Source organism: Culex pipiens, unplaced genomic scaffold (assembly GCF_016801865.2).
Source record: "Culex pipiens pallens isolate TS unplaced genomic scaffold, TS_CPP_V2 Cpp_Un0195, whole genome shotgun sequence".
Lineage (NCBI taxonomy): Eukaryota > Metazoa > Arthropoda > Insecta > Diptera > Culicidae > Culex > Culex pipiens.
In genome coordinates, this window is record NW_026293012.1 from 6252 (window position 1) to 14429 (window position 8178).

General features: G+C 45.0%; 1 long non-coding RNA gene and 1 pseudogene across 1 annotated transcript; both read left to right on the forward strand.

Moving 5' to 3' along the window:
* Positions 1–1630: 1630 nt before the first annotated feature.
* LOC120430054 (uncharacterized) lies at positions 1631–3175 on the forward strand. Its single transcript, XR_005607539.2, has 4 exons — positions 1631–2626; positions 2686–2775; positions 2844–2989; positions 3050–3175. It is a non-coding gene; the product is annotated as an uncharacterized LOC120430054 (long non-coding RNA).
* A 3660-nt stretch (positions 3176–6835) lies between these two features.
* On the forward strand, positions 6836–7848 carry LOC120430045 (26S proteasome regulatory subunit 6A-A-like; annotated as a pseudogene).
* The last annotated feature ends 330 nt before the right edge of the window (positions 7849–8178 follow it).

Here is an 8178-nt window from a genome sequence, read left to right on the forward strand (position 1 = left end):
GAACTTCATCAATTAGCCGAAGTTGACACTTTGGATGTTATGTCCAATAAGATAATTGATGCATTTCGACAAAAATCATTGCAGTCTTCAGCTGCATTGATCCGCTCTTTATATAGTATATAAGTTAGTTTTAAGGTATCCCTTTTCCCTTTTGTACATGTAGGACCTCCTACATTTGAAATCACTGAATAGCGAAAGCTAAATATTTCATGAATAAATGAAAGTTGCTAGTATTTAAAATTGAGGTTAAAAGTCATCGATTGTGATTGGACACTCAATAATATTTTAACTGAATGAATGTACATGGAAAAGAAAAACTGAATGAATATAAATTAAAAAAAAAAAAAAAAAAACCATCCAACGGCCGGTGCGGTAGTAGACATCCGGTTCGCCGAAGTGGCGGCCATAGCTGCCCTAGCCGACGAGTTGCGAACCAATTAGACAGCTTCCGGGCGAAACCAAACAGCTTTCGGACCATCCAACGGCCAGGGCGGAGGTAAACTTCAGGATCGCCGAAGCGGCGGCCACAGCTGCCCTAGCCGACGAGTTGCGAACCAGCTAGACAGCTGCCGGACGCCCAAATTTAACCAAGACCAGGACAACCAAAAAAAAACAAACATTTCATACACTGTTATTTATTTTCCATTTAATAAGTAAATCTGGGGCGAATCGGGACACAGGGCGAATTGGGGCTGCTATTTTAGTCATTTTGATAAAATGTTTGGACATGATAACCATCGGGCATCGCTATGAAAAAGGTTGAGGTACAGGTTCTGCTTCTCATGGGTTTTCTACTCGGTCGTATCACGGTTGTCCGCTCCGGATGTGAGTAATTCTAAGGACCCGATTGTGTTGCCGATGCAGATCAGGCGTCATCGGCCGGTAACTGCAAAGAGCGCAAGCAGAAAAAGTTCAAACATTCGCGCGGGGACCATCACCGGCACTCAGAAACATCCAGCGGCCATCGGGACCATCACAACTCGTTGAGTTCGTCCTCGCAGTGGTCATCGAGAGTATTATAAGAAAGGGAGTAGTGGTTGGAGTAGCAGCAGGTTCGGAAAGGACTGGTCGAAACCATAAATCACAACGTGCAATTTTTCGGACCATAAGCTTGCTTGAATATGCCCAAGAGTACCGATGCCACCGGGTGCATGAATTTGTCCATTTTGGCTTGAGTCACTTCTTGTATAGTTTGCTCTTCGTTTGCTACTGCTTCGATGTTGCTACATCCTTGTCCATTACCTCCATCCAGCTCATCACACCTAACTGCCCCTGTTCTAGCACCGGCCGCCACCTTAAACCTCCCGGAACCTATCCTTGATCTCGTTAAGCAAGCCGGCAAAATGTGATGGGCCTTTCAGCAGATGCACGTTGATACCGCAATAAACTTCTCGAACACAGCTTGGCGTAGATTTCCAGGCTGACCATAACTTTGAATTTATTTTTCCACCCGAGTTCGCCTCAGCCTGCTGCAGCTACTTAGAAATTATTTCTGTCGTGCTCTTTGTTTTCGTTCAACTTGTTTGTAAACAAGGGCAGTCTGCTATGACAACTGAAAAAAAAACACTGAAACAAAACTCTTTAACATGCACGTAAATATGGATGCACATACGGATGAACGTATGCCATAAATGAAATATATTTCAAGTGACCACCTCGTGTCACTAAACCAGTAAATGTTTTCACTGGTTCGATCAAATCGAACCAGCGAAAAAAATTAGCGATTATTTTTTAATTTTTCTGCAGGCTGAGAGCAGATTATTGTGACTAGATTATTTGTACCCAACTTTGTGTTGTGTGTGCAGTTTGAACCCAAATTTGTGTAAACAAGACACGCAAAAGCCGAGAAGACAACATACGCTGCGTAGAAAACCCATCGTCAAACAAACGTCAGCGAACGCAATCTGAAGGAACGCAATTTCTCGCAGCAGTCGCCACGCCAGCTCACTTCCGCTAGAGCAGAAGAAAAAAGCAACGACGCGGAGAGGACGATCGCTCCCAGTGATCCCCGTGAACCGCGTTCAACCGCGTTCTGTTTTCTGTACTCGACCAAACACCAGCACCGCGTGTGCACGCGTACAAGCAAACCTAAACTCTGCCGTGTACAGGCTGTACCCGTACACCAACCTCAAGTTTAAACCGAACCTTGCACCTCGGGTACAAACCTCGTGCAGGCCGACGACGCAGAAAAGAGACAAATATATATCCCTCACGCGCCCTCTGCTGTAAAGTGGTGTTTCATTCTCCGCTGCAGTCACACTACAGTGTTTGCCACAGAGAGAGTGAGAAGCAGTCATTTTTTTCGTCCTTTATATGCTCTTCGCTTGCACGGCGTTGTACCCGAGGTGTGCACCCCGTGTTTACACCGCGTGAAAACTTGAGTGCGGGGAGAACTCGAACATGGTAGCCTGGTGTGTTTGAGGTTCATCTGCACTGAAAACTTGTACGGCGTGTACGGCGTGCGCGCGTTTCGGGAAGACTGGTCGCTCCACCAAACGATCTGCCGCCGGCTTGCGCGGCGTGTGTGTGCCGTAGAGGACGCTGGGACCATTTCGAGTGTGGAAAAATTTAAGAGTGCCGGACAAGATTGGCCGCGGGCCTCGCCATCAGGGTGCACACGCTGAGGGTGAGTCGCAAACGAGAAGCGGGCAAGAGAATCAATAACAGCAACAATTTTAATCCCAGGGCTGACACGATCTGGAGCGTCACGAGCGGAAAGCAAGTCCCACTAGAACGCGTGCCACAGCAAATCGGGAGAAACCCTTTCAACCGCTGGTGAGTCACACAAACACACCTTCGCTCAGCCAAGCTTGGCTCAAAACGAATCATCTTCTCCTCAAAAGGCACCGGGAACACCGCACGCACTGGTACATATCGCAACGTCCTGCACCGCCGTCCAGAAGAAGCAGCACGAGACAACCTTCCATCGGCCACGTCTGTCCCGCAGGTCAGAAGGCAAACACCACCGGCACGTCATCTGGATCGTCTGGTGAGTTTTAATGCGAACCACGTGCAAAGCCCAAAAATAACAAACTATGTTCTCAATCAGGCTCATCGACGACGAATTGATTCAGTTCTAACAGAATAACCTTCCTGCTTCAGGACCCCCTTTTTTGTGTACCGCTGGAAAATCTGCTCGGAAGCTGAGCGGTCGGTCGGTGCTGTTAAGAGCGGGCGAGTGTGCAGCGAGTTGGCCTTCACCAGGGCGAACGGAGGGCGCGCTGAGCAAGTGCGGGAGGAATCATCTGTCGCCGGCACGGCGAACGTGGACCGGCGCGGGGCGATCGGTGTAAGGCACCGGTCGTGAAGGGCGCGGGAGAGAGAGGGGCAGCCTGCCAAGCTGTCGCGGGCGTCCGCAGGAGTCCGAACGGACGGAGCGGCCACGCACGTGCATCTGTGACGGAGTGAACACGGCGTCAACGTTGCCGATCCGGGAGTTGCCTGAGGCGGAGCAGAAGGCGGGCGTTTGCTGCATGCGTGAGTCTAGAATAAGAAGGGTGCGCACCCAAGAAGAAGAGCCCAAAGGGCAGAAGTAAGCGCGAAACGCGCCAGTAGCGCGAGAATTGAGCGCATATACACAAAGAAAAAGTACTCTAAATTTAGAAAGATCGTTCGTTGGATTAAAAGTTCGCGTTGGTGAATATTCGTAGAAAGTTCAAACTTTTTAATTTAAAAGTTGGAAAGTTGTTGATACTACCATGCATTTCTGGAACAAAATCGTTGTATCGGTAAAAGTTTTTTGCTTTTAATTTAAGAAGAAACTTTTTATGGCATGAATAAATAACATTTAACATTACAGTGATGATTTTCGAAAAATGTGATGGATTTTATTTCAATATTTTAATATTAAAACAGTTGCTTCCGTTTTTTTTGTATTCAACGCATCTGCTTATGGTAGGCTAACTTCCGCGTCCAAGCTGAACCGATTCTTACGGTATGCCACCGGTCACGTCCGAAGGCCCCATGCTGAGCAGGTTACCGATGGACGTTTCGTTGGGCAACAACATCGCGGCCTTCATTTTGGAGCGCGACAGCGTTGTAGAGAACAGGGTGGTCTCGTTGCCGGCCATCATCAGGACAGGCTTGGAGGAGTTGGCCATTGGTTGTTGATTCGGGAAGGGAAGTCGACGTTTTCCAGCTGGGAAGTAAAGCTCCTGAACGGATAGTTCCCGATCACTTCGTCCTCCTTCGAGAATGACACAGATGTTCCAACTCGCCGTCAAAGTTCATCCTGCTGAAACTGCGTTTGTGGGCGGTAGTTGCTGAAAGAGTTTGAAAGTAAATGAAATTGGTGAGACACTGAACACATTCTCAATACTCACCGGTGACTTTTTCGGTATTCCAGGTAGATGTTCTTGATCAGGTTCGTCGGATCTCGCTCCAACCTCTGGAAGTAATCCGAGTACGTCAACTCCAGGACTCGCGGCTTTCGTACAGACGGTCCATCCAGAACTGGTGCAAATTGTTCTTCTGGATGTTTAGGTAATAATCGTCAAACATGTCCCGCAACGAGAAATGGACTGCGGACCCTCAGGACACCCCACACTGTCCCGTCTTCACTTCCGACACATAATGCTGCTGATGGTCGTAAACCGCCGGCACCGAGTGCAACATCCGCGCTGACCACCTCCGATTAAGGCGCTTCTCGTCGTTTCCCTCTTCCGTCGGATCCTTCTCCTCGCCGTTAAAATTTACTTTATCGTACTTGTTCGAAAAGCGGATGTAAATCTGCTTCAACTTCAATTTCGTCCACCTGGCCACCCACCACCGAATACAACCGGTGCAAATCCACATCCCGACCTCCAATCTTCGGCAACCGCATCCCGAGCATGGGTAAATAACAAGGGAAATGCGTAATAATACCTTTCTCTGGTATCAATACCAAATTTTGGTATTCCTGGACCCTTAAAAATTTGTCTTAAGGATTATGCAAGAGCAAAATGTGGTATCATACCAATTTAAGGTATTGTTTTGATATTGCAAAATTGCCGAATTTGTCAATGGTCGAACACCACATTTTGGTATTATTTTGGTATTAAAGTGTTTTATCAAATTCCTCTGAAACTATGGGAAAATTTTGACCAATTTTGACAAAATAATTAATTTTGCGCTAAAACGAGGTCTCATTGAAAACCGGAAATTTCAAACTTGATTTTAAACATTTTTGATATACCCCCTACAGAAATGACTTGAAATTGTGGAAAATGTTCTAAGTCAGGATGGCACATTTTGGTATTATTTTGGTATTAAGGTGTTATATCAATTTCCTCTGAAACTATGGGAAAATTTTGACCAATTTTGACAAAATAATTAATTTTGCTCTAAAATGATGTCTCAAAGCGAATGCTTTCATTGAAAACCGGAAATTTCAAACTTGATTTTAAACATTTTTGATATACCCCCTACAGAAATGACTTGAAATTGTGGAAAATTTTCTAAGTCAGGATGCCACATTTTGGTATTATTTTGGTATTGAAAGGTTCCATCAATTTTCTCTGAAACTATGGATTTTTTTTTAAATTTTTGGCGAGATAATTAATTTTGCGCTAAAATGACTTGAAACCCAAAAATGTTATAGCTGATTTAAATTTTTTTTTGTGATATACCCACTAATATTTTTTTCAAAAACGTTGAAATTTCTCTAAGTTGGGATAACCAAATACTTTGAAAAACGAGTCAATCAACAGATTATTGAATTTTGGTGAATTTCAATCCAGTTTCATTTTAATAATACTTATTTTCCAATCTTGTTATTTTTCAGAAGCTTCAAGAACTTCAAGTACAGCCGTTCATCAATGACAAATGCATTCGGTGTGGTGAAGAATATCACTAAAAACAACATGGAATCATCAGGTGAGTAGATTTGGGTGTTGCATAAGGATCATTTACGTTTTTTTCACTAACTGCAACTGCTGCACTAAAAATGGTATGAAAATAGCAAATTTTGGTATTACTTGTGCAAATACCAGCGACCAAAATGTGATCTTGGTTGCCCAGTAATAGATGGTAAAATACCATGAAATCATACCAAAATCATGTTTGTGGAAGACCACAGGAATACCAAAATATGATTTTCCAAGGGCGCGGGAATACCTAAAATTAAAACCATGACAATACCAAGTTTTGGTATTCAAGCAATGTTCAAAAATCCAGAAGACCTCAACTTGGTATTGAAATGATTTTATTTTGTGGTATTATTTTACCTTTGGAATAACATGGTTTGGTATTGTTGTGCCCTTCCACATACAAGCTTTTGGTATGATTTCATGGTATTTTACCATCTATTACTGGGCAACCAAGGGCACATTTTGGTCGCTGTTATTTGCCCAAGTAATACCAAAATTTGGTATTCCCGTGTTATTTACCCCTGCTCGGGATAAACTGCGTCCTACAAAAACAAACAAAATTAATCACAAACGCCACCAAACACCCAAGCTTCCTTCTTACCTACTCTGATCGTGAAACAGCTGCAGGTCCTGCAGGAAGCTGGCCTTGTCTTTTTTCGAAAACCAACTTTCCCCCCGACCTCGTCCCGCACCGGAACCACCCACCTTCCGCTGCTGCTGTTTTGGCTCACAAAGGTGTCCGCGTTCGACTCCTGGCTGTGGCCGCGTCCGGATTTGATTCGCTTCGTGGACAACTCACTCACCACCGGCACTACCAAAATGTTTGTTTACATTTTGTACTTAGGCGTACACGGTTACACGAGAACGACGAAATGAAAGAAATTATGTAGTCGAATTAAAAGTAAAAACTTTTAAATCAGTTAGCAATGAGATTTTCAAAAACAGTAGCAGTAAAAGTTTTCATATTCAAAACAAGAAAAAAACTTTAAATGAAGCAAATTTTGACCCACGAGGTGGTCACTCCAAATATATTGCATTTATTTCATAAGTTGATCCGTATGTGCATCCATATTCACGTGTATACACGATTCCTCTATGAATTTTATTTCAGTGTTTTTACAGCTGTCATCGCGAACGCGCGCACTGCTGATTGTTTACAAACAAAAAAAATCCCTTCAATTTTGCTGTTCTCCGGCCACATTTTTTGGATTGCAAGGCAGGCTATGTTGAATTCCGAACAGTAATCGGGACGGGATACCAAGATCAGTAGAAACTGATCAAGCTGCTGGACGTGGACCCGCAGGAGACGGAAGACGACCGTGCGGTGGTGGTGTTGGACTACCAGCGGAAGGGCAAGCGCCCCGTCATCAAGACTACGACACGACAGACGTACTTTTTGCTCGTGATTGGCCTGGTTGTTCCGGAGAAGCTCAAGCCGGGCGATGAGAGTGAACAAGGACTCGTACGTCGTACTTCATCCTGGACACTTCCGGCCGAGTATGACGCGCGCGTCAAGGCGATGGAGGTGGACGAACGGCCCACCGAGCACTAATCGGACTTTGGCGGGTTGGACAAGCAAAACCAGGAACTAATTCTAGCAAAACATTGTAATAGGGCCGAAGCCAAAGTGTAAACAAAGAGTCTGTCCTGCTCGTTCCAAATGTAAACTTCAACTGACGTGAGCAGGATAGACTATTTGTTTACACTTCGGCTTCGGCCCTATTACATTGTTTTGCTTGAATTGAGGCCGTCGTGCTGCCGATGTCGCTTAAGGACAGGTTCAAGAACCTGGGAATTCATCCGCCGAAGGGAGTGCTGCACGCTTTCGGCTTGTACCTGTGTGGCGCAAACAAAGTCGACCTTCCTAAAGCTGGCCGGCCCGCAGCTGGTGCAGATGTTCATCGGAGACAGGGCCAAGCTCGTCCGAGACGCGTTTGCACTAGCCAAGAAAAAGTCGCCGGCGATTACTTCCTGCACGCGTCTACGCTGCAGACGCATCTAGCTGTTGCATATGCATGTTTTAAATTTATTTGGCCTAATTTGGTCACCTGGAGTTCAATGAGAGACGAACATTGAAGTTTCTTGGATTTTCTTTTTATTTGTGGTTTCAGCTGTATTTTTTTTGTATTGTTAAATATGATGAACAAAAACAATAATCATGGCGTACGATTGTTATTTGCCGAATTTGTCATTTGTCTGACCATGTGCAGAAGCACCTTCGCTTGAACTCCATCCTCCGCTCCGTTCAAACATTTAGACTTGAAACCTTCAAAACCTCGTGGTCACTTCCAATCCACGGCAGCGACCGTGCCGTGACCTTCCACTTTTCCCC